Source organism: Rhincodon typus, chromosome 27, assembly GCF_021869965.1.
Source record: "Rhincodon typus isolate 14 chromosome 27, sRhiTyp1.1, whole genome shotgun sequence".
Taxonomy (NCBI): domain Eukaryota; kingdom Metazoa; phylum Chordata; class Chondrichthyes; order Orectolobiformes; family Rhincodontidae; genus Rhincodon; species Rhincodon typus.
In genome coordinates, this window is record NC_063358.1 from 18975460 (window position 1) to 19002244 (window position 26785).

The window sequence follows — 26785 nt, forward strand, 5'->3', positions numbered from 1 at the left end:
GGTCAACAGACAAGATTTCATTTTTTACAATCTCCACCTTAATTATCAAACGTGAATTTACAGGTTAGATGTCACATATTTCCAAGGCAGTGCATCCAGAATATAGAGCACCAATTGCAGCCACAAAGTCCTCAAAGCAGTAAACTTCCAGGGGTACAGTTTGACCTCCTTGTTTCCAAGGATTAAGCCACCAATTGCCATCTGACAGCACCTCCATACACAGCAGAGCTCAACAGGCATGGGCCAATTCTGTAGAGCTTTAACAACTCCACTCAGAGGCAGTCATCCTGGCTTGGTTCAAACAGTTTTACCTTTTTCAAACCCTCTTTCATAACCCTGGACACTGTGCACAGGTCACCAGTTCTGGTCAATCAATTCTTTGAAATAACAACAGAAATAATGGCAGTGACCTTATTTTTTCTGAAGTCCCCTCCCAGATCCAGCCTTTATATTCGCCATTTCTTAACTGAGACACAACTTCTACTTCAAGAAGTGTCTAGGCCTGAAACGTCAGCTTTCCTGCTCCTCTGATGCTGCTTGGCCTGCTGTGTTCATCCAGCTCTACACCTTGTTATCTCTACTTCACAAGCCTGTTGCCTAGTTGCTGTGCAACGTGTGTCACACAAATCTGTTTCACATACTGTTTGTGTCTGGACCAATGTCTGTTCAACCATGAGGCCCAGCAACATCTGGTTCTCCTCCTCCATAGAACACAACATAAGGCAGTTCAGGATGGTGAGGTTAGGACGGAGTGTGAGATCGAGTTTCCAGTGGGAATCACTATTTGTGATCTGAAACCTCAGGGAAAGCAGTCACATGACCCCGTCCCAAGGTAGCAGACCAGTCCAGGAGTGAAGACAGTCCCTTCCCAATTCCCATATACTTTTGGGAGTCTGAAAATTTCACTCTTAACCATCCAGCCCAGGAAGCCATCCAGGAGCTGATCAATGGCCTGTGCTCCCACTCAGACTCCGTATCCATAGATGTCATCATTCCAGACCACCTTCCTTTATCCTATCCCTCAGGGCTGAGGCCAATAATGGTCCTCATTCCCTGATTCAACGAACATCACCTAGCTCTGCTCACCTTCACTTTGTCCATTCCATTACATTTGATGCTGTGAAAAAGGAATAATTTACTTACTCAGGAATAATTTACTTGCTGGGTGCCCTGTTAACATTGTTTCATTTCTCAATTTTTGGTCACCTTTTCAATTACGGGAAACAACTTCAGGCAACTGTCATGAGCTGCCAATATTTCACTAACATCCAGTGTTCCTCATATAAACACCACTGGGTGTTCCTCTGGGTGCTCTGGTTTCCTCCCACAGTCCAAAGACGTGCAGGTTAGGTGTGTTGGCCATGCTAAATTGCTAATCATGTCCAGAGATATGTAGTCGGGTCAGCCAATGGAAATGCAAGTTCACAGGGATAGGGTAGGGGGTTTGATATTTAATTTTGGGCCTGAAACCCAACGCCCAAATAATTCCCAGGTCCCGCCACCATGTTGTATCTTTGTCACTCATAGAATCATAGAATTCCTACAGTTTGGAAGCAGGCCATTCAGCCCATTGAGTCCAAGCCGACCCTCCGAAGTGCATCCCACTCAGACCCACCCCCTACCCTATCCCTGTGAACTTGCATTTCCATTGGCTAACCCGACTACACATCTCTGGACATGATTAGCAATTTAGCATGGCCAACACACCTAACCTGCACATCTTTGGACTGTGGGAGGAAACCAGAGCACCCAGAGGAAACCCACACAGACAGTTGCCTGAGGGTGGAGTCGAACCTGGGTCCCTGGCGTTGTGAGGCAGCATTGAAGCAGCTGTGAGCTGGTGCAGGCTCAATAGGACAAATAGTTTCCTTCTGCCCTGTTACAATTCTGAGATTCTGTGAACCCCATCTGCAATTGGAAAGCAAGCTCTTGGTTTTCCCTTTAGATGTTTGCAACTGACTGCCAGAAATTGAACATGCGAAAGTTGAATTTAAAAATGAAATTTAAAAAGAAATACTGGCTCCACTTTAGGCTCAAGCCCAGGAGGACTTATGTTCAATTTCCAGTGTATGTCTGAAAATCTGGCATTGACAGAGCTGATTGTAGTGATATTTTGGTTGATTTCAGAACTACTCGGCATGAGGATGGCAAAATAGGAACAAGTGATAGTGACAGCAGTAGGCCTTTCAGTTCCTCAAATGTGCTCTGACATTCAGTCAGACTGCGCCTCATCAGTAATGTATCTTATCTTACTGTAACATACAGTGTATTTAAAGTGTGGTCTAACCAAAGTTCAATCAAAACCTAGCATAGCTTCTGGACTTGTAAATTTTCTCCCTCCCAAAATAACTCCAATGCTTGTTTTATTTTATGACCTTATTAATCTGTGATACTGCTTCTAGTGGTTATGTTTCCAGATCCCTTGGCTCCTCTACTCATGGACTCATAGCCTCATTCCATGCTGGAAATGCCTATCTGGCCTATCTTGTCCACAACGGTCATCTAGATCTCTCTACATTAATCCCATTTTTCAGCTCTTGCCCGTGGTCATGGACACAATGGCAAATAAAGTGAATATATACATTTTCTTAAATATCACAAGCATTTTTAACCACCCTTTTAGGCAATGTTTTCCAGACTCCCACCACCCTTTGGCTGAGAAAATGTCTCCTCAACTCTTTTTTAAGCCTCGTTCCCCTACCTTTAATCTATACCTCTTCACACTAATAATGCCCCTCAACAGCTAATACACCTCAATAAGGTCCCTTATCAATCTTCATGGCTCCAAGGAAAACAAGCCCTGTCCACTTGATCTTTCCTCATAACTCATTCATTCCAGCCCAGATAGTATCCTGGAAAAATCTCCTCGGTGCTCTCTCTAGTACAGTCACGTTATTCTTATAACATGGTGACCAGAACTACATGCAGTTATGATCTAATCAGCATTTTATACAATTGCAGCATAACGCTCTTGCTCTCGTATTCTATGCCTTGTGTAGTAAAGAATCCAATATGCTTCCTGAAACATCACATCTATCAGCCCTATTACCTTTAGAAATCTTGGATGTGCATACCCAAGTCCCTCTGATCTTCAGTACTTCCTGGGGTCCTATTGTTAATAGTGTAATCCCTTGATTTGTTTGCCCTCCCCAAGTGCGTTACCTCACTCCCCCTCCAGACTGAATTCCATTTGCCACTGCTCTGCCCACATTACAAATTTGCATTCTTATTTTCTAACTATTTTGTTACCTCCCTTTCCAAAACGTTATACCTCATTGAAAACTATGTTGAAATTAATTTGCCAGTGACGTGTCCATTCTACACATTCATTAATCCTTTCTTGTAACTTGTTGGTATTTTCCTCAGTATCGACTAATCCCCACCTACCCAATTTTAGTGTCATCCACAAGTACTGAAATTGTGTTTTGATTCCGAACATTGGTGTTAAGCTGATTAGTCTACATTTCCTGGATATGTTGTGTCTTCTTAAATACAGGTGTACTGTTAGCTACCCTAAAGTTCTCAATCAAATCAACCCTAACCTTTTATATTTCAAGCATTATAAACCTAGTTTATGTAATTTCTCTTCATAGGTTAACCCTTTGGGGCGCAGGTAATATTCCAGTGAATATGCAGTGCATTCCCTCTGAGGCCAACATATCCTTTCTAAATATTCAGTACCCACAGACATAATACTCCAGGTACAGGTGAACTCGGTTGGGTTTGGTATAGCTACAGTAAAACTTCCTCCCCTTTATAGTCCAGGAGCTTCTTCCCCTTCAATTCAGTTATCTCAAATTAGCTTAATATGGATACATATACAATCTGTAAATAAATCCTGTAATTATGTCTTACTTGTCACAGTTGTTATCCTTTGAGCTGTTGTCACAGTAACCGCCAATCACTTGAGTTCCAGATCATTCCTCTTGAACCTCGCCACTTGCACTGAGTTAACTGTGCTAAAAACTGCAAAAAAAGGAAACAGTCTTTGATTTTTGTACAAAAATAAATGGCTCCTACAGTGTACAAAAATGCAGGTCCAATAGCAGAACAGCCTAATGATGCAACTAACTCAAACATCCTATTTGACACAAGAATATTGGCATCCATCCCACAATTTTTATTCTACATTGAATAAAGGAGATTATGCTTTGACTTCACTAAGCAATTATTTCTACAAAATTATAGAATTTGAAGCATGCGAGAGCCCATTTGACCTGTTGTACAAAGATCCAATTGCTTCTGAAATAACAAGGTGTGAAGCTGGATGAACACAGCAGGCCAGGCAGTATCAGAGGAGCAGGAAAGCTGACATTTCGGATTTGGACCCTTCTTCATAAATGGGGGAGGGGAAGGGGATTCTGAAATAAATAGAGAGAGGGGAGGCGATGATGGATGGTGGATAGAGGAGCAGATAGGTGGAGAGAAAACGGACAGGTCAAGGAGGTGGGGATGGATCCAGTAAAGTTGAGTGTAGGTAGGGAGTTGGGATGGGGGCTTCTGTTTTGGTCCCAGCTTGTTGGAAGCAATGTTGAGGAGACTATGCATTAATTTCAGGAGACTCCAAGATAATGCTGGAAAATTGGTAACACAACTTTAACACAAGTTTAAGGTCCCAAAGGATAGTGAGAAAAATTCTGAGTTTAAAGCCCTACTTCTGTACTCTTTTTCTTAACAACCCACTCAACCTCCACAGGCATCAGTAATAACTCACTCTGTAGTAAACTTATCTCTCAACTGGTAGGTCACCGTTTCATAGACTGGAATGTAAACATTTCACTGGCATTCCCACTGCCAATACCAAAGGAGGACTACACTGTCTTTCAGTTGTGAAGCTAACCAAAGGCCACTTTCAAAGATTCTGTCTTGGGTGAACATAAAAGATCACATGAAATTTCTGCAGTGGTTTTCCTGATGTCCTGGGCATTATTTTTACCTAATCAGCATCATTCAAGATGTATTATCTGGTAATTATCACACTACTGTTTGTGGAATTTCCCTGTTTGCAAATTAGCCACTGCAGTTTCTGCATTATAACAATAACTACACCTCAAAAATACCTCTTTTAAAGTAAAACACTTTGAGACAGCCTGAGAGCATCAACAAAGCTCAACAAATGCAACTGTTTCAGAGAAAGTAGGAACTGCAGATGCTGGAGAATCTGAGATAACAAGGTGTAGAGCTGGATGAACACAGCAGGCCAAGCCGCAACAGAGGAGCAGGAAAGCTGACGTTTCGGGCCTAGATTTCTGAAGAAGGGTCTAGGCCCAAAACGTCAGCCTTCCTGCTCCTGTGATGCTGCTTGGCCTGCTGTGTTCATCCAGCCCTACACCTTGTTATCTTAAATGCAGCTGTCATCTCTCTTTGCCCCACATTTTACTTCACCAGCAGTTCCTGGTCAACACAACCAAGATACAAAGCTCACAAAATAGAACTTTTATGCATGACATGCTTTGAACACCCAAAGGGCATTCAGTGGTAGGTGTATTCTTTTTAATGTAAAGATTTAGCATATGTTCAAGATATTAAGATGACCTGGCCTAAAACAGCAATCTAACTGTTTTCATCATTAAATATTAGCTTGTGCAATGCACTTGTGTGCTTTGGCATAATTCCCTGCTTCCTGTCCTTTGATTCCTCAGTTCTGCTAAAGCCCCTTTCCCCCCCATGTCTATTGACGATTAAATTGAAATGACAGAACAAGTGCAGTGAACTGTCTTTATGATACCATCTGAGGAGACACACAGCAAGCTCTACTGTCACATGATGGTTGCCACAGCTATAATAAGCAGAGTGCAATTACAAGCAAAACTGACAATACATGATTTGGAAATAAAAAGAGTAAAGGCTGTGTGTTTTCAACAAAGATTTGCTCCTCAAGCTATCTACCTGTTCATGCACTTTACAGATGATGAATTGACAATTCTGGCATTTGCCACTTTCGAAGATTCTGCTGCATGCTCAAACCCATTATTGGGTGTGTTTGCGCCAGCACTTTAGCACCAGCCCAAGCTTTTCATTAATTCTGCCACACTGCAGCTCATGTATGGTTACTTGAGCTAAAGGGTTTTAGATTCAATTGCCTTTGTAGAGATCTAATCTAAACCAAGGATGCCACTGCCAATGTGGCACTGTCAGAGGTTCCTTCTTTCAGATAAGACAACAAAAGGAAGTCCCTGCTGCCTTCTTTGGTGGATGTGAAAGATTCTAATGATGTTATAGTTTGCTGGGTGTCCTGGACTACAGTAATCTCTCATTTAGCATCACTAAAAACAAAATGATGTGGCTATTATCAAACCACAGGTTGTGGGATCTTGCTGTGGAGAGATCAGCTGTTGCATTTCCTGCACTGAAGTGATTACACTGCAAAAATACTTCAATGGCAATTAAGTACTTTGGCATGCTCTGTATTTGTGAAAGACACTAATATAAAACCAAGTTCTTTCATTCTTTCTTTCTTTAGACAATGCTCCTTTGAATGTCCTTGCTTCTTTTAAGCTGTGAGTGCCATATTCTATGTACCCTTTCCTCCTATTCCCTGCACCTTCACTGAACTGAAATTCTTTCCTGATATCTCTTAACAGTCCAATTCCTAGGTCCTGCCAACCTCTGACAATTTACAGCTGTGAACCCCCCAAACAATACATAACCTTTAGATTTCTTTCTCCATTATTTTATTAATTCCAATCTCATTGGGAATATGCACCCTATTAGCAATGTGTCTATGAGTTGCTATTAAAATGACAAGTGGATCAAATTTTCTTCATACTGATACAATTAACAGTTAAGCTATAATTTTTAAAACACTTCAGTTTCCTCATCATCAACAAGAAGAAATAACCTGCATAGGACTAACTGTTTCAAGATAAGAGAGCCATCAACAAGATAATTACCTAATAGAATTACCTGGAACATTGCCCTGTTTCAATGCTCTTTCTCCAACTGCTCCATATCCACAGTATAGTCCAGACAAGGCTCTTTCCACTCTATTTTATCACACCCTATTAACATTATCTATTTCTTTCATGTACTTATCTAATTTCTCTTAATTCATCCAATTGCATCACCTTCACTGAATCCCATATTATCAACATCCTAGGGGTCACCATTAACCAGAAACTGAACTAGAGTGGCCTTATGTGGTTACAAAAAAAAAATCAAAGGCTGGGAATTTTACAGTGAGTGGCTCGCCTTCTGACTTCCTGTCTCTCCAATGACTATCCTTCACCTACAAGGGACAAGTCCAGAGTGTGATGGAATACTCAATACTTGGTCTGGATGGTTGCATCTCTAACAACAATCAAGAAGCTCATCACCATTCAGTACAAAGCAACCTGCTGGAACGACATGCTGTCCATTCCGTCAAACATTCACTCCTTTCATCACCAACACAAAGTGGCAGCAGTATGTACCATCAACAAAACACACTGCAACAACTCACCAAGGCTCCCTTGATAGCACCTTCCAAGCCTATGGCCTTGAAAGTCTAGAAGTACATGGCCACAAGATACATGGGATACATCTGCCATTTCTCCGCCCAACTTTCTAAGTGATCTGTATCCTGCTGTATCCTTTGACAACCTACCTCACTATCCACAACACCACCAACTATCATGTAATCTGCAAACTTACTAATCAGCCCACCTACATTTTCATTCAACACTGACCCTTGTGGAACACCACTAGTCACAGACATCCAATCAGAAAAACACATTTCTCCACTCCTCTGTCGTCTATGATGAGCCAATTTTATATCCAGCTTACCAACTCACCGTGGATCTCATGACTTAATCCTCTAGATCAGCCTACCATGAGCGACCTTGTCAAAGGCTTTAGTAAAGTCTTCTGGCTCCACACATACATTCCCTCATTTATATAGGAGGAAAGATGCCTTGCTGCAGTTTGTACGGATCCTTGGTGAGAGCTCACCTGGCTATTTTGTACAGCCCCTTATCTCAGGATGAATATACTTGCCTACAAGGGAGTGCAACATAGGCTCACCAGATTAACCCCAAGGGATTCTTTCACGAGGAAACGTTAAAGAGAGTGGCTCTGTATTCTCTAATGTTTCAAAGAATAAGGCATAGTCTAATTGAAACTCACAAAGGTCTTATAGTACGTGATGGTGTAGTTTTCAGGAAAATATCCCTTCCGTTCCCCCCCAACCCCCCCACTCCTCCCAAAAGGCTGGTTAGTCCAAAACTAGTGAATACAATCTCAGGATGAGGAATTGAGATGAAGAGGAATTTTTTCACTCTGTGGGGTCTCTCTGGAATTCTCTACCCCAGAGGCCTGTAAAAGCTCAATCATTGAGTGGATTCATGAAAGAAATCATTAAGTTTCTGGAAACTAATGACACTGAGAGGGAGTGGGAAAGTAACTTTGAGGTAAATGGTCAGCCACTGTCATATTGAATAGCTATATGGGCTGAATGGCCAACTCCTGTTCCGAGCCAGAATCCTGTAATTGAATTTTTTAAAAATACCTCCATGTTGCACCAGGTTCTATTTTTTCTATTTCAAGATGTTACTCTTGAATTCCCTTTCAGATTTGATTAGTGACTATGATGTTTACAGCCTCTGGTTTTGATTTCCCCTACAAGTGGTAACGGCTCCTTTCGGTCTACCCTACCAAATACTTGCACAATTTTAGACCTCTTTGGTCACCCCTTATCCTTCTCTTTCTAGAAAAGAAATGAAGTTTTGATTTTGCGAGTCTCACTGATGTCTGCAGGGTTGGGTGAAGGCAAAGAAACCTAGATACAGCCTTACTTGCTACATTCTCGTAAACAAACACATCAGAATCCTCTTTTAAAGGCAATCCCACCCCATGCTCAAATACTTCCTTCTGCATTATTTGTTCTCAAGGACCCATATGGAACATCATTCCAAACAGTTCAAGAGTTTCATTGATTTTTTTTTAAAAATCTTGCCGACTGGGATGTGCAGATACATGCTGTCAACGTAAGTAAAACACAAAAGTGGCTCAGAGAGGTTCAGTTGGTCTAGGTTCTGGCCTGAATATCCGAGATTTTCAAACCGGTCAAACATGAGGGGAGTCTGAGATCCCTGGGGAGCGCAAAGTCACAGATTACTGTCTGTTCATCACATTTCTGTATTTGCTGACTGTTATTTCTGTCACATTTTACTATAAAAGTTCTCTGCAATGAAACCACTGTTTTGCTTTGAGTAGTTCAAAACATGCTTTTGGGAGTGAGGACAGGGGCAATTCTCGAGAATGTGTCAATATTTTCGTGAGGGACCCAAGAAGCGTGTAAAAACTTGGGAAGATCCCAGGGAATGGGCCAATATTTACAGGGGACACAGGGAGCAAAGTCTGAAAGGCACTCATTCACAGAGCAGGAGATAGGAGGTGACTAAATGTACAATAAAAGGGTCATGTTTTGAGGAGATCTTTGGAAGAAGGGAAGAGAGATGCCAAGAATTCCAGACTAAGAGGCCCTAGTAGGTGCATGTTTCTGCTGACAGTGGAGCAGACAGTAGGGGCAGAGAGGCATGAATGGTACACTGGTGCCAGAGAAACATGGAGTATTGAAACACAGAGTTGAACGAGTGTCTGCATCGAAGCAATTTAAAAAGAGGTTCAATTATTTTCTACTGATAAACTAGGAAACAAGGAGCCAGTGGAAATGAATGAGGTTAGTCACCTGAATCCTTTGGCTGATGACAGTCCTTAGATAAAAACTGTCACAGAGGAACCTGAGGAGGCCCAGTTCATCACTGGAGTTGAGTTTACTCAAGGCTACATTCCGACAATATGGACAGTTTTCTCTCAGAAAATAACATTTTTGGATGATTAATTATGATGTGACATGCACTTGACTTGGGGATAAAAGGTGATCTCGGGACCTTTGGTATTTGATGGAGCCGAAGCGATTCTCACGCATTGACAAAAGATCTGTGGTGCCTCTTTCTGAAAGCTCTATGGAATGAAAGGCAACTCAGACCTTAACTGGGCTATATCAGGACCCATGGGGGGAGGTAGCCCCACACACTGAAAGCTGCCTGTCAATCAGAGGTTGACCTGACTGGGCAACAAGGGCATGGGGCAGTCCACAATCCAACCAGGGACAGAAATCATGGCCCTTGTGTTGTGGTTTTGCTCCCTGTCCCTGATCAGAGTATAGACCTAGCTGCCAGGAATCGGGCCTTGATGTGCACTGGATCTTTATAGTAGTCCCCTTTTCCAAGGCCAGGTCCCTCAAACTGAGAACAGTTTATTGAGAGGTCTCCCTGGGAGCCCACAAACATACATCCCAGGGTTTACTCTTCAGATTTTCCACATCATGAGTGCCTGACCCCTGCTGGGTGACCACCAGCAGCCATTAGAAGCAGGAGACCCTTCAATGAACATTAATTTAGGGGAATTGGGGACAGAAAAAGGGAGGCGGTGGGGACCCAATCCAAATTTAAACATCTCTCTCTCCCTCAACCAATATCCCACATGGGCAGACATTAAATTCCATTCATAAATTCCAAAGCTCTCACCACTGAAGATGGTTGGGGTGGGGATTTCCTCACCTCAACTCTGGCTATGTTGTGGACTGATCTACAGAGAATAAATGCTCCATCAGGATGGTAGAAGGCAAACCATTTTGGTCTTAATGTTTTTGTAGCCAATAATTTCAATGTTTCAATTGGAGGCAGACAAATATCAGTCCCACCTCCTGCACATAGATTTCCAAATGGTGCAGCTTCATCAATACTGGGGAACAGGGCACAAGGGATAGCAAAGTCAGTTTCAGATCATAAAAACGCCCTTGACATCTTCAGTCTCCCTATCAAGGGGCCCTGAGCAGTGGAGGCCTAATATGGTCCTAGAGGTGTATCTCTCCACACAATGTAATTTTAATCATTCATTGAAAGAAAACTTGAATCTGTCATAAATAGCATGGGTGTTTTGTGAGGGGGAGCTATGTAAGCGGGGAGAAAGACGTAGATGAATATATTGATCAGGTTAGATGAAGTCGGGATAGAGGGTCATGTTCAGCATTAATGCTAGCAGCATGTGCCTGTTGTAACAATCCTATTCTGCATGTAAGAAAATTGGACAATTCTATTTTAAAAATAACATTTATCTAAAGATTCACAATAAAGAGGTAGGAACAAATTCTCCAAAACAGACTTTAATGACAAGACTTACATTAAATACCTTCAGCCTGACGGGAGAGCTGGCAACTGTAAGCAGCAAGCGGTGATGTGATTGATGACAGTTTAATAACACAATTTTTCTAGCAGTATTAAAATTGATGCTGTCTCTTTAAATTATTTACTTGCTTCATCTTCCACACCGTTTCTTGATTGCTACACTCTTGCAGACTGAGTATTGTCTCGCTCCCTCTCTTCCTCCCTTTCCAAAAAACAGAAAGTGGCAAAACTCGTGAATAACCTGATTCCTGTATGTCTCTAACTCCCTGTCTCCATCCCCTGCCCAACCCAACTGCTCCGTTCCTTCGAAGAGGGAAACAAGAAACACTTGGACGTAGTTGAGAGGAACTGAATGAGCTCTGACCTTATTCAAGATCCTAAACACTACGACCAATGTAAATCAAGAAACATTGCATACAAGGGGATGGGGAGTGAGCAGAACTTTCTCTTCTATCATCAAGTGATGGTACTGGATTTTCTTTTCTGTTGCCATAGACCTCCGCCCCTTGCTGAGATATAAAATGGGTTGCATGACCTGTTTATCTCAAATATTCCCTCAAAAAATGGAACAGATGCCTGGTTAAGGGGTGGAGGCAAAAACACTGGAAGCATTTAAAGAACAGTTAGCAATGTATAGGTTTCTGGGAGCTTGCTGCATGCAGAGTTCTTCATTACACAAGTAATTGGATCTGTGAAGCATTTTGGGACATCTTCAGATCATAAAATGGATTACGTAGTTCTTCCACAAAATAGTCAGCATATTCCAACTGTGAACCCTCACCTGCTGCTCTTCCCGACCCTTTCCTTTCCTTCACTCAATCCCATCAAGACCTTTCCCAGTCTGTCTGTCTCGACGATGGCACATTCTAGTCTTCTAGTTGACTGACTTACTGCATATTTACAGCATTTGCTGTTGCATTTCAGTGGAGCAAAGGGCCTCAACATGTCTTTTTATGTTTGGGTTTGGAGAATGATAACAATGGCTTGCATTTATACAGTGCCCTTAATGTATAATTAATTGGAAAGTTTCTCGGAACTCTTCTGAATTATAACCATGGCGAGTTCAAGTGGAGGGTCAGATTCCAATCTCAGCTCTGACAATCACTTCTGACCCTAAGTGCCAGAGGGTATTAACCAGGCTGCCACTTTCCCTGCACTCTTTCTGGGCATAGAATGTGATCAATTAAAAGCATAGATACACAGATATACTGAGCCGTATAGACAATACTACACCCTTGCATTAGTAAGTACGAGGCTTTTATATTTCTCATACAGTACTCTCTTATTTGAACAAAAAGCATGGAGAACATCTCCCCGCTATTTGTACTGGCAATTAACTTCGACATGAAAAAGCTTGTGCTTGTATGTGTGGTTTTACAGCTCATGGTGCTGGGCATGACATGGATTTACTATTGATTGCAATACATAGTCTGAACTACAGCTCCCTACATTTCAGTGTCGCTTCATAGATCACAGCAGGGATTTCCAAACAATCGGCCTTCGGCCATCTCAGGCCCAATGAGGCCTGCTAAATCTGGCCTGCGCAGCCCAGGCAATTCATCTCTACTCTTGCCAGCATTTCTTATACCTTAGATTTTGGCATTCAATTCTTTTTCCCTGAATTTTTCGAAAGGGCTGCTCTCCACTCTGTTGCCTGATTGAGGGATAAGGTCCAGTCAGAATTCCGAGAGGAGTTGGAATTGGCAAAATTGAATTATTCTTATTTTTAAAATATCTACACTCAGGATGCAAGTTACGTTGCCAAGGCCAGCATTTAATTTCCGTCCCTAATTTCCATGCGTTAGTTATCTAATGTAACTCAACTGAGCAGAATTGCTAGGTCACTTCAGAGAGCAATTAAAATTTGTGGTGACGTGGGACTGGAGTTACATGTAGGCTGAGCAAGGTAAAGGTTCTATTCAATTCCTAAAGTAGACCAGTTGATTTTTAATGACAATTTGTCAGGTTCATGGTCACTTTTACTGATGCTTCTCATTTCCACTTGTTTCTGAAAAGTTTTCCAAATTCTTAAATTGCCATGTTGAGATTTGAACATGCAATCTCCGGGTTCCCTAGTCTATGAACATAACTTCTATACTACTGTTACGCTATTTAATTGCCCTAAACATAACAACTAACAGTAACGCTTGCATCAATATTTTGGCTTGAGGGCAGTAAAATGACTCCGATGAGCTCGCAGTCATTACAAACAAAATGTGAAACCAGGCTACTTAGGGAGAGATAAGGACAGATTTTAAGATGCATCATAACGTGGGGCAGAGGGGAAAGTTTAAGGAGGGAATTTCAGAGCAGCCCAGACCACTGAAGGTATGGCCACCAATGGTGTAGTGACTAAGATAGAGCATGTCTTAAGAGTGAAAGATGCTGTACAGATAGCTCTGAGGATGTAGGGTTGGAGGTGGTTATTAAAATTGGAAAAGGGCAAAGTATTTGAAAAATTAACATGAAATAAATTGACTACTAGAAAGAGATTAGTTGCTGCCAGTTCAGATTTCTGGTGGAAGTTTATCAAGCTGAAAAGTTAGCTCTTGTTTCTGTCTTCATAGATACTACCAAATCTGCTGAACGTTTTCAGTAGTTTCTGCTTTATCCACAATTTGCAGCTCTTTGCTTTGATTTCACATAGTAACTGCCCTTTTGAACTGCAATTCAGTTGCAGCAAAATGCTGCCTGAGTGATCTCTGTATGCTACTCTATTTCATTTATGGCCATCGATCCTGGCTGATGTTTATCTTTCAACCAACATCACAAATGATGTTTGTTGTCACAACGCTGACAATGGGATCTTGCTGTGCACAAACAGGCTGTCATTGTTGCTTCCATTTCAACTCCTGGGACAAGTGAAAATTTCAGTCTGCCGCCACTTGAAGCATCAACTTTGTTTTGCTCTTTTTTTAGATGTTGACTGACCTAAGGATTTCCAGCATGTTCTATTTTCATTTCAGATTTCCATTATCCACAGTACTGATTTTTGAATGTTTGTTGGTTAAGGGAATAAACATTGGCCAGGACATTGAGAGAAAAAAATACTTCTCTTGGTCTCCGCAAAATGCCATGGATCCTTTACAGTGACATACAAACACAGGAATAAGAATAGACTATTCAGCACTTTCAAGTCTGTTCCACCAAATAGTTAGATCACAGCTAATCTACACTTCAACTCCATTATCTAAACAAAAAAATCGAAAGAACTGCAGATGCTGGAAATCAGAAATATAAACAGAAATTGCTAGAAAAATTCAGCAGGTCTGCCAGCATCTGTGGAAAGAAATCAGATTTACTATTTCAGATCTTGTGATCCTTCGTCAAAGCCTTTCTGAGGAAGGGTCACTGGACCAGAAACATTAACTTTGATTTCTCTCCACAGAATGCCATTACCTGTCCTTTCTGTTCCACATGTCCTACATTTAAAAAAACCCATTCAGTGATCCCCAGCCTGAACAACTTTTTCAGGAGTGAGTTCCAGATTTCCAACACCTTTTTGGAAGTGCAATCTGTTAATATCAGAAAGCTGTTGACATTATAAAGTTCGCTATCGATGCAGACAGATAATGCTTTTAATCTGATCGAGACTCCTGAAAACATGTTCTTCAACTGTTATAGGTACTGCATGACATTAGAAACTAAACCAAAGCACCACAGCAAAGCAGGTGGGCATATCCCTGTGGTCACAAATTCTTAATACCAGTACTAAGTGTTGCAGCAACTAACTCTACTGCTAATCACTACTGGAGTAAATAAGGCTGAGGAGTCTACGCTATGGGCAACTGGTGCGCCAAATCCAGGCTGAGAGTCCTTGGCGCGTCTTGTCCATTAAGCACAGGCAACCCAGTTCTATTTACAATTACTCGCTGGGTTGTACTGCTTGAATTTTGTGGGCTTGGAGGTTTGGAACATGCTGTTTTTCAGCACAGTTGATTCATTGATGGCTGAACTCTAAATCAGAACATCGAGATCTGTCAGTACCAGCAACTTGAGATTTATGAATGTTTTAGGAGAAAACTGCTTTAATTTTTTTTCTTATGTGTGGTTCCAGTGGTTCTGGAGCTCATGGCAGAGCCCAGGAAGACAAAACACTATCAGCACTGATTGAATTGACACGCTGTCCTTTCTGGTGACACAAATGCTTAAGATCCAACCTGAATGGAGACAGCAGCAGGAAATATAATCTCTAAGGATAATGAGACCAACACCTCAGTGCAGCAGACCGTGATGGGTTAGAACAGGAGACGGAGTGATTAAACCTGGTTTCAACACAGGAAAGAGGAAGGTTGATGTATTTATGGCTAGGGTGACACATGAGGAGACAAGCTGGTTTGATCGCACCCTCAGTTTAAAGTCCAACAACCCAGACTGTGCCTGATTCAGCTCACAATGGTAGATCGGGAGGAGAAATCAACAGCCTCAATGGATTTCCCGCCTGTCTGTGGTGCTCTTGGGGGTTGCCATATCAAAGGTCGCACAACAAAGGCTTCGAGTTTATCTAATGGAGAGCAATACTACCTTTGAACTGGGTTAAAACCCTCGGAATATAAACAATCACAGACTCACTGAATAGCCTGCTTCTGTCTGTGTATTCTGCATAAAGCCCAGCACCAAGTGAAGTTAGTCCATTATTGCAATGAAATGATGAGTTAGGGTAAGGATTGCTTCAAAACAGCATCAATGACTTGTTCATATTGACTTATCTAGTGTGTTCCCTCGGTCTCTCTCAATGGCATAGAGTCTCACTCAGGTAAAGTCTAAATGCCCTCTACTACCTTAGTTGTTGTTATGTGTGAATCTGAGACAGTAAGTATCAACAGGTAATTCAACCATGGAAGGTGTCACTCATCATCCTGATGCTGTCTCCACATAATGCCTCCAAGTGAACACTTTTCACCAATATAGACAAGCTAGGGTCATAGAGTCATACAGTATGGAAACAGACCCTTTGGCCCAACTCATCCGTACCTACCAAGTTTCCCAAACTAAACTAGTCGCACATACCTACATTTTGCCCATATCCCTCCAAACACTTCTTATTCATGTTCAAATGTCTTTGCCTGGCAGTTCATTCCATATACAAAACATCCTCTGTGTGAAAAAGTTGCCCCTCAGGTCCCTTTTAAATCTTTATGCTCTCACATTAAAATTATGCCCTTGTAGTGATTGGAACTAGATGGATCTTACTGACTATAAGATCCTTGATTGGAGCTGTTAACCTGGGACAGTCAGGGATCCCTGGCTGACAGATATAAACAGGGGATTCAGAGAGTCTCCTGACATTAGAGGCTGACTCCAAGTTGACTGGTCACAGTGCACATGTAAATAAAGGATGACTAGGTGACAGGATACCAGCCTCTGTGCAGTTATTTCAGCCCTCTAGTTTTGATATCCCCCACCCTAGGGAAAAGACCTTTACTACTCACCTTATTTATACCCTCTGTGATTTTATAAGCCTCTATAAGGTCAGCCCTCAATCTCCTAGGATCTAGTGAAAAATGTCCCAGCCTATCCAGTCTATCCTTATAACTCAAACCCTTCAGTCTTGGCAAAATCCTGGTAAATCTTTTCTGAACCGTCTCCAATTTAATAATATTCTCCCTATAGCAGGGTGACCAGAACTGCACACTGTACTCCAAAAGTGGCTTCATCAACGTCCTGTAATTACAAAGAAAAATCAGTTTTAACGAAGGATGACTGATTTTTCTTCTAACCACTGACTTTTTCTTAACATAATTACTTAATAGACAGGTTTCTGATGACAAGAACCCAGACTGACCATACAGAAACTTTCCATTGAAGCTCTGACTGAGGATCCATGACATATACCATAGCTTTTCAGCAATGCTGAAGTTATTGTAGCTTTGCAATTCTCTCTGTCTATACTTCCATCTATACTTCCCACTGCCTTGGGAAAGCAATCAACATAATCAAAGACCCCTCCCACCCCAATTATACTCTCTTCCACCCTCTTCCATTGAGCAGAAGATATCAAAGTTTGAATACACAATAGAATAGGTTCAAGAACAGCTTCTTTCCTGCTGTTATCAGACTTTTGAATGGACTTCTGAAATGTTAATTCTGACCTATCTCTCACTCTGTCTCTCTCTGCGCCTTCTCTGTGGCTGTAGCACTGCATTCTGCACTCTATTCTGGTACCTTGATGTACTTTGTATGGTACAATCTGCCTGTATAGCAAGGAAAACACTTTTCACTGTATCTCGGTACATGCGGCAACAATAAATCAATCAATAAATCAATCTTTGAACTTCTCGACCGCTCTTCTCTTATAAAATACACATGATCTCTTTGATGAATCTTTTAGCTACATGTTAATGACTCCTGTAGCTAGTCTCAAATGATGTTTGATCTTGCAAAGCATGTTGGGACATTTTATTATGTCAAAGATGCTACAGAAATGCAAAGTGTTGTTAAAAGTCTTGATTTACACAACCTTTAACAATTGCAAGATGTCACAAATTACTTTACAGACAGCACAATATTTTTAAGGTGTAGTCACTGTTTTAATATAGGAAACGCAGCAGCACAGCAAGCTCCCATAAACAGCAACGCAACAATGATGAGATTATCTGTTTCAGTGATGTAAATTGCAGGATAAATATTTTGCTGGATATTAGGAAGAATTCCCATCTCTTCTTTGAAATTAGAAGCAGGGGGTCTATTACATTAACTTGATAGAATGGGATGTGGTAATTTAAGATCTCATCCAGGACCAGGATCTCTGACAGTGTAGCTGTATTGCAGGATCAGCCTAGATTTTTATGCACATATCTCCAGAGTGGGATTCATACTTATGACCTCCTGACCTGGAGACAAGACTACTACCAAGTGAGCCACACTGACACAGAAGAGAGCTTGCCTTTGGAAGTGGGGACTGGCCTGGCCTGACCTTGAAGCAATGAGAAGTGAAACTCTCTAGAGAAGGCGGTGCTTTGCTCCACTATGTCCCAGGGTCAGTTCAGGGCTTTAGACTCCATAGATTTCAAGTTGGATGCAAAGCCAAAGCGACTTTGCCCTAGAGTTAAACTTGCCATGTAAATATATCCTGAACGAGGTTCAAGTCAGATTAATCTTCGTTATTCCCAAGAGAAATATAGTGTTAGAGACATGGAGTACAAAAACGATATTTTGTAAATTATTTATCACTCATTATTTACATTATTATGTGCAATTCCAGACAGTGCATTTTAGAAAGGGTGTCAAAGCCTTCTGGAGGGAGATTCGCTGGAATGATACTCAGAATGAGGGATTTCACTTATCTGCAGAGTCTGGAGAAACTAATTTGTTCTTTTTAGAGCAGCGAAGGTTCAAGGGTAATTTAATAGGAGATACAAAATCATGAAGGGTTGCAATAATTGCACAGAAGAAGAACCTTCTCCAATGGCAGAGGGTCAGTCACCAGAAAAGACAGATTCCAAATAATTGCCAAAACAGTGACGAGAACAGACCTATTGACACAAAGTTGTTTGCAATCTAGAATAAATAGCCCAAAAGATTCCGTTGGTTCACTTAGCCACACTGTTCATGTGTGGGCCAGATTAACAGCAACACATGGGGTTTGATCTCCATTCTGGCTGGCAAAGAATCAGGGGTGCCTGCCTCCTTGCTCTATCCATAGACTAAAATCAAGCTCCTAGACAGTCTAGAGATAGCAAGAACTGCAGATGCTGGAGTCAGAGATAACACAGTATGAAGAACACTGCAGGCCAGGCAGCATCAGAGGAGCAGGAAAGTTGACGTTTCAGGACGAGACCCTTCTGATGCTGCCTGGCCTGCTGTGTTCTTCCAGTTGGGTACGGTGTTATCCTAGCCAGTCTAGTTAGCTGGGTGAAAAATCACCAGTCTTTGAACGTGAAATTCAAGACGAATAGGCTTATAGATATGAGAATACCCAATCCACCCAACCCATGTGTTCTACCCAAAATACACTTATTGATGCATTTTTGGAGACCATCTCCCATTTAAATGTCAGCTAACCGAAAGAAACCACATATACCTTTGGAGAAAATGAAGCATTTGAGAGATAAATATTGTTCAGGACACTGGGGAGAATGCCTCTGCTGTTCTTCAGATAACCCTATAGAAATAATTTCTGCATCCTTCAGGTGGTACACTTATCAATGCTTACACCTCTCATCCAACAGACACATTTCCGACAGTGCTGCACTCCATCAGAATTGCACAAAAATCTCGCGGTAATTTTGGGATCAAGTGGATCTCAAATTCATGGCCTTCTTACTTAAGGAATAAATGCTACACATTGAGCCATGTCTACAAGATAAAACAAGCTATTATAAAACTTCAACTGTCACACAACAAGACATTGGCACAACTTTTAAACATATTAGCTTAAATGCAGTTTTTACTACACTGTGTCATGCCAACAGTCTAATTCCACCCGTGCAGTTTTACAGTTTATAGGGTGAATTAGTAGATTGCTTCATTCAATATTAATAATTGGTTACTTTTAGCATTTTAGTTTGGTCGGTAATTATTCTCAGCGAGCTGCATACTGATTTCACTTGTGATACGGATTCTGTCACAGGCAATTCAACAGAAGCTCTTGAACGAGCAAGGGTTTCTATGGTTACAGCTCGATCGGGTGCTGACAACAAACAGACAGCACTGTAGGATTCTAAATTTTCTCCAAAATCTAACAGTGATTTATGGGAAATGAAGCCTATCATCAGTACATAATCCACGATGGCATTGCAGTGCAGTACTGAGGGAGATGCTATGTTTCAGATGCAATGTTAAGCCTCTTAGGTTGGTGTAAAAAATCCCATTTAACTATCCTGAAGTACCCTCGGATAGATCTCTCCAGTGTCCTGGACAATATTTTTCCCTTTACAATCACCTAAAAAAAGATTATCAGGTTGTTATTAAACTGCTTTTGAAAGACTTTGTTGTGTGCAAAATGGCTACCTCACTTCCCAGTTCGCAATAGTTACTTAAAAAGTACTTAATTGTCTCTAAAGCTGCTTTGGAATGTCCTGAGGTTGTGGTGAGGGGGGATTGGGGGTTGACTTAACAGACCAAACACTGAGAGTACACCAAGTGAGCGTTGCACAGGTCAAGAATCAAACCATCAATCTGTATGGTTCAGTAATAAATATGGTGCTGCCTTTATTCCCGGGCCATGAGGCAAATTTTCCCCTGTTTCGCTCTTTATTTCTCTTCTCTTTACATGTTTGGGCTCCCTCAGGTTTCGTGCTTCAGTTTGGTTTGCCACGTAACAAGAGCTGCAATTCTACCAACTTGAACGGCTTGGGAAATATGCCGGTGAGCTGCAAAGTTGTGAATAGTCTGCTCTGTGACACTCCGTCTTGAGAGCAGGAAACATGTGCAGTGCTGCCAGAGCCTGTCAGTACATCTCTGGAACATACTGCTCAGGAAACTGGCACGCTTTAATGGTCAAAGCCACAGGCATTCGATTAAAATAGTTCAGAATCCTATTGAAAGAAGAACTGTATGCTGTTTGACACCTTGCGACATTTGGACACAGAAGTATCAGATTATATAATACGGGTCACTGCATTGTCAAAAGCACCTGCTTATACAATTTCTTTTCTTCAAAAACCTGTCACAACTAGTGGATTAAGACACCTGCAGCAACAGAAACCTGACCACCGATTGCTGGCAAAGGAATGCCTACCTGTTAAAGAGAGTATCTTCCCATATTTGGTGATGTAACCCTAAACGTTGTACCTTTAGTCAAGTTCAAATCTGGTCAAGCCTAGGGTCAGGGCTGGTTTGCATTGTCGGCAAGTTCTGCTATAGACAAAAATTTTGTGGGAAAGCTTTACTTGATCGACCCGTCCACATCAGAAATAATTGAAAAGAATTGACATTCATTTTCACAAATTAAATTCAGTTTACAATTAATGAGCTTTTCGGATAATCCTAGACAAGAATTGGACTGTCGTTGGCCAAACCAAACCAATTGAATCCTGGCCTACATCTCCAGATTCTCCAAAGAAAAGAACAGTTCAGAAGGAAGAGGCAACAGAGACTGAGGTGTCAAGGAAAAATTCCTGGTGATCCACATGCACATTTCAGTCTCAGTCAATGCCCCAATTCCTTAATGGCTCACCAACAAAGTAAAAATGCATAAAAATAATTAAGGACATGAGTCATAATTATGGTAAAAGTGCTTTTGGAAATGCTGGGATTGGGAAAGGGTCTGTACCAAGTTCATTTTGTTCTCTGTAGGGGTTTGGAAACCTAAACTGCTGTTCTCGCCCAGTGTTAGACTTTGGATGGACTCACATTCCAGCTCAATACTATGATACTTGGGTCAAACAGAGGCATAATGTGATTGTAACCCTAATCATACATTTCAGCGTGGTACAGGGGAAGATCTGGGTCCTTGAAGGTATCATCTGTTGAATGGCCAACCTCCCCCTACTGTCCCCAACCATCCCACCCCCAATAGGTGCAGTGATTCAAGTGAGCATAAATCCATGAGAAATTGAACGTCTTTCCTTTACTATGCCCAAAAATCCTTTAATAACAACCAATTAAAACACATTAACTGGTCATTCGTCACATTGCTGCTTTGTGAAATCATAAGTGCACAAAATGGCTTCTGCCTTTGCCTACATGATTAATGTTATTAGAAGTAATTATTTAGTTGGTGTTAAATACTGTGAAACATTCTGAGTGTGTGAATCTCTTTCTTTTATTCCTTTATTGAATTGTGAAACAGAGCTGTGGGCAACTTGACTGCCACACTTCCTACATTAAAAGAAGTATCTATACTTAAAAATCATTTCACTGAATTTGGGGCATCCTGAGGTTGTGACAGGTAATACATAAATGCAACTCCACTTTTTTAGGTCTTCCACAGGTTAGAATTGGCTGAAGAGCGCTAATTTAGGAAGCACTTGTTAGGGACTGCATGTGAAGAGATGGTAACGAGGTCAGCCAGCTGGACATCAAATGAGTTCCCTGACTGGGGCTGTTAATCTGGTCCAATCAGGAATCCCTGGCTGACAGATTAAAAGGGAACTGTCAGAGATGCTGACACTCTGGTACCTGACTCTGAATGAGCAGTACTATACTCAAGGACTGAGCATGTGTAAATACAGGGTGACTTAGTGATGGGATACCAGGCTCTGTGGAGTTATTTCAGCATGGATGCTCAGTTATTGCTGAAAAATTTGATTCTTTTATGCCAACCAGCATTTTTATGTGACCTAGCTCTTGCACGGTGCCTTAACAACAGTGATAAATCAGTAAATTGAATTGTCGCTCTGCTTTTGCCTGATTGGTATATGTAATGATCCACACTTTTGACTTCATTTTAAGACATGATTGTAGGATTGGGTTTAATAGGTTTACATTGGTTTAGGTCAACCACTTTCAGAAAGGAATTGAATTCAACACATATCCACTTACTGACTAATGGTCAATTTTCAACATTTTTTAAATAGGATAAGGAAGATTTACTGTAACTCTTGTGCGTAAGTGGTTTATTCTGACTGCTGTATATTCAAATTGATTGAGTTTGATTTTGCCAGAAATGAGAGTTAAAGGGAACTTCGCTTTGATTTTACAATATTGTTAAAACAACTTGGAGGAAATCTTTCCTGTTACTTTGCTTGTATATTATAAACTACAATGGAAAATACTGAGATTCATAATGGACCCTGTGCCTTGCACAAAATGTACTCCAATCTTTTCTAATTGAATATTGTCACTTAAATATTGCAATGCAGATGTATATGCACAGGCTTCAGAGTTTGGAATTGATGTTGATAAGAATTAAAGGCTAAAAATTATACTTTAAAGCAAAATTGTAACTAATGGCTGTCAACTCTTTCAAGTTCAAAATCAGTAGCTGCTACTTTGTCAAGAGCTCTAAATATCACTCTAGATTGATAGCAAGCTGTATTGTAGAAACATGTTTCCACTGTATTCAAGTAATGCAGACAAAGTTTCCATTGTCACAAACCGATTGAGTGCATTTCACTGGGATGGAGAAGAATGAAATGTGATCTCATTAAAAAGAAAAGGCGTTAAAGAGCTTGATGGGGCAGATGGTGGGATGATGTTTCTCCTGGCTGAGAAGTTTAAAACCAGGAGTCACCATCTCAGAATTACGGGTTGGTGATGTCATGGATCTTTGAAAATTCTCTACTTCAAAGAGCTGTATCATAAGAAACTATATCATAGAATCTCTACAGTATGGAAGCAGGCCATTCGGCCCATTGAGCATCCCACCCAGATGCAACCCCTCCCCCACCCTATCCCTGTATCCCTTCATTTCCCATGGCTAACCCATGTAGCCTGCATTTCTCTAGACACTATGGACAATTTAGTATGGCCAATCCAAGTAACCTGCACATCTTTACTGTGGGTATTCTGTCATTTATTACACTTGAGACAGAGAGATTGATGAATTTTTGGTACTAAGGACATAAAGGGAAAATCGGGCAAGTGGAGACAGTGGAATTGAGAAGCAGGATCTGGAATGATCGTGTCGACTGGTGGACAAAGCTCAAAAGGGCTGAATAGCCTGCTCCTGTTCCTATTTCTTATATCATGTTCTTATATCATTCCCTGTTATGCTGTTTTAATCCTTCTTAAAATAAATACAATGCCCTAGATTCAGTGTTGCAGAGAAACACATCAACAGAAAATTAAATTTGAATCAGTTTAGGACTTCTGTAAAATTAAGTTTTGCTTATCATTTCATAAAATTATATAGCACAGAAGGAGGCCTATCTGCCCATCATGTCTGAACCAATGTTTTGATAGAGCAATCAACTCAATCACAACAGGGTTGATGTGATGTAGAGGTGCTGGTGTTGGACTGGAGTGGACAAAGTCAGAAGTCACACGACACCAGGTTATAGTCCAACATGTTCACCTGAAATCACAAGCTTTCAGAGCGCTGCTCCTTCGTCAGATGAAGTCACTTCACCTGACGAAGGAGCAGCACTTTGAAAGCTTGTGAGTTCAAATAAACCTGTTGAATTATAACCTGGTGTCGTGTGACTTCTAACTTTGACAACAGGGGTTGCACCTCATGGGGGCACTTGCTGGAAAATCAAGCCCCACTATTCCCAGATTTGTCACAAATGTTAGAGTTTAGAAAGTATGAAGAAATCCCTAATTTACCTATGTTTTAGACCCAAGTTATCAGAAATTAGAGACCACATTTCTGGACTTAGCAAAACTTACTATGCATTAGAAATAATTATTTTCTAACAACAGATAAATAACTATGATCCATCGACATATAACTCTGCTGGTTAAAATTCTACTCAATTTTTTAAACTCCTCCTCTAAAAACATACTGACAGACACAAAAAGAGGGCATATGGAAATACTCGGAAGGCAGTTCGGTGATCCCTGTTCACAGAGTTTGCTGATGGCTTCTCCCTCAAACATTTATACCACCAAGCTGTTCAGCAATGTGGGAGCCAATCGCACATTTGTTGACAGTCAGAAGGCCTTAATCATTGATAACTGAGCACCAGTTCACAGACCAATCAGCTACCTGTTGCTGCCCAAATCTCCTTTCATACACAGCTCCTTTGGTCTTGCTCGTCTGGATCTACACTTCCCAATGGCTTCAACCAACAACTGTGTAAAAAATGCTTACAATGAGTATCGGATAACTTGCTTTTCAAAAGTGCAATAATCCTTCAACAATCATTGGTTTTTAAGCCAGTTCTTCCCCGGTTTCAGCCCACAATCAAAAATACAGAAAAATTTAGAAAAGGCCTTTATAACAGCAACAAAAATGTTTGTAAAGTAACTTTATCATATAAATCATCCCCAGCATTTCACAGGAGCATTATTTTTTCAAATCAGCCTCATGTGAATATATTATAATGACTGGGCAAATGCTTGGCCGGACCTATAAATGTCAAGATGACGTAGAAAGGTGGAGAGCTTTAGTGAAGGAATTCCAGAGCTCAGGCCCTAGGCAACAGAAAGTACAGCTGCCAATGGATGAATTAAGCAGCGGAAATGTAAGGCCAGAACTGGACTAGTCCTGCTGTTTGCTGTGGCCCTGCAATATCTTCCCCTCAGATTTATTCAATTCTCTTTGGATATGGCTGTTGAATCTCATTTCGATGGCTCCCATTACAACTGAAGTCCCAAAACTGAAAGCGGATATAAAAGCAGAATTCAAACTAGTATCATGGACAATAGGGTAGAATAAAGACAAGAAGGAAGCTATTTTGCTAAAAGTTAATTTTTTTGTTGCCAATCTTAAAATTTGACAACAAACTTTTGTGTGCCCAACATCACTTTTCAAAATGTAATTTTGGCACCATAACAATCCTCTAGATCAAGTCTCATACTTTTGGCAGATGCACATTATAGATTACAATTTTGAGTATCATCCATTGAAATTGATTAGTAAATCGTAACCCACATTTACAAGTGCTCGGAAATGTTAGTAAAATTACTTTCAATGAATTTGCCTTCCCTTCCCACCCACAGAAACGGTCACACACTATGGGGTTTTGAATCTCCAAACTTCATGCCAGGCGTGACAAAAAAAAAAGTTGTGAAAAAAGACAGGGAAAAACACACACAAGTAAATGTCTTAATTCTTGCACTTAAGTCACGACAAGCGAAAATACAGTGAGTCATTTGTACCAAAGCAGTCTCACTACATTTCACTGAAAGCCAATGCCCTTTCAAACAAAAAATACTGTTAACACGAATGGCTATGGTTTCTATGGTCTATTCAACAACGCATCTAACTACTGACTGTTTCCATCAAGCTGACAACAAACACACTTCACAGCAAAGAAATGAGGGTAACGGTGGTTGGGTTGGTCTCGTTTCATTTTGTTTGACTCTCCGAAGCTCACCTCTCAGTACATCGAAACTAACTTTCATTTGAAGGGCTGAAAGGACACGTGGCAATGGAAAGTTTTTGGTAAGAGAAGAGAAAGGGAGCAAAGTGTGCAGAACATTTTTTTGTCCAACAGTTCAGAAAAAAAAGTGTTGAAATTTTTTAGAAGCTCAGGAGCAGAAGGTCCTGAGGATACATCAACACAAATCTTAGAGGACAGGATAAGTCGAGAAGGCTGCTCTGAAGTTTAAGGGATCTTTGGCTTAATTATTAGAAGCATAAAGTACAAAAGCTAGCAAGTTACGCTAAGTAACTTCATAAAATATGAGATAACAAGGTGTAGAGCTGGATGAACACAGCAGGCCAAGCAGCATCAGAGGAGCACGAAGGCTGACATTTCGGGCCTAGACCCTTCTTCAGAAATGGGGGATGGGAAGGGGAATCTGAAATAAATAGGGAGAGAGGGGTGGCGGATAGAAGATGGATAGAGGAGAAGATAGGTGGAGAGGAGACAGACCGGTCAAAGAGGCGGGGAAGGAGCCAGTAAAGGTGAGTGTAGGTGGGGAGATAGGGAGGAAATAGGTCAGTCCAGGGAGGACGGACAGGTCAAGGGGGCGGGATGAGGTTAGATGGTAGGAGATGGGGGTGGGGCTTGAGGTGGGAGGAGGGGATAGGTGGGAGGAAGGACAGGTTAGGGAGGTGGGGACGAGCTGGGCTGGTTTTGGGATGCGGTAGGGAGAGGGGAGATTTTGAAGCTTGTGAAGTC

At 41.2% G+C, this 26785-nt stretch overlaps 1 protein-coding gene across 3 annotated transcripts in view; it reads right to left on the reverse strand.

The window, feature by feature from the left end:
• Positions 1–26785, reverse strand: part of LOC109918665 (transcription factor HIVEP3) — a 350987-nt gene that overhangs the window by 262695 nt on the left and 61507 nt on the right. For all 3 annotated transcript variants that reach the window (XM_048613197.1, XM_048613198.1, XM_048613200.1), the window contains exon 2: positions 3856–3966. The gene's annotated coding sequence lies outside the window, so the exon portion shown is untranslated. The remainder of the gene's footprint in view (positions 1–3855; positions 3967–26785) is intronic.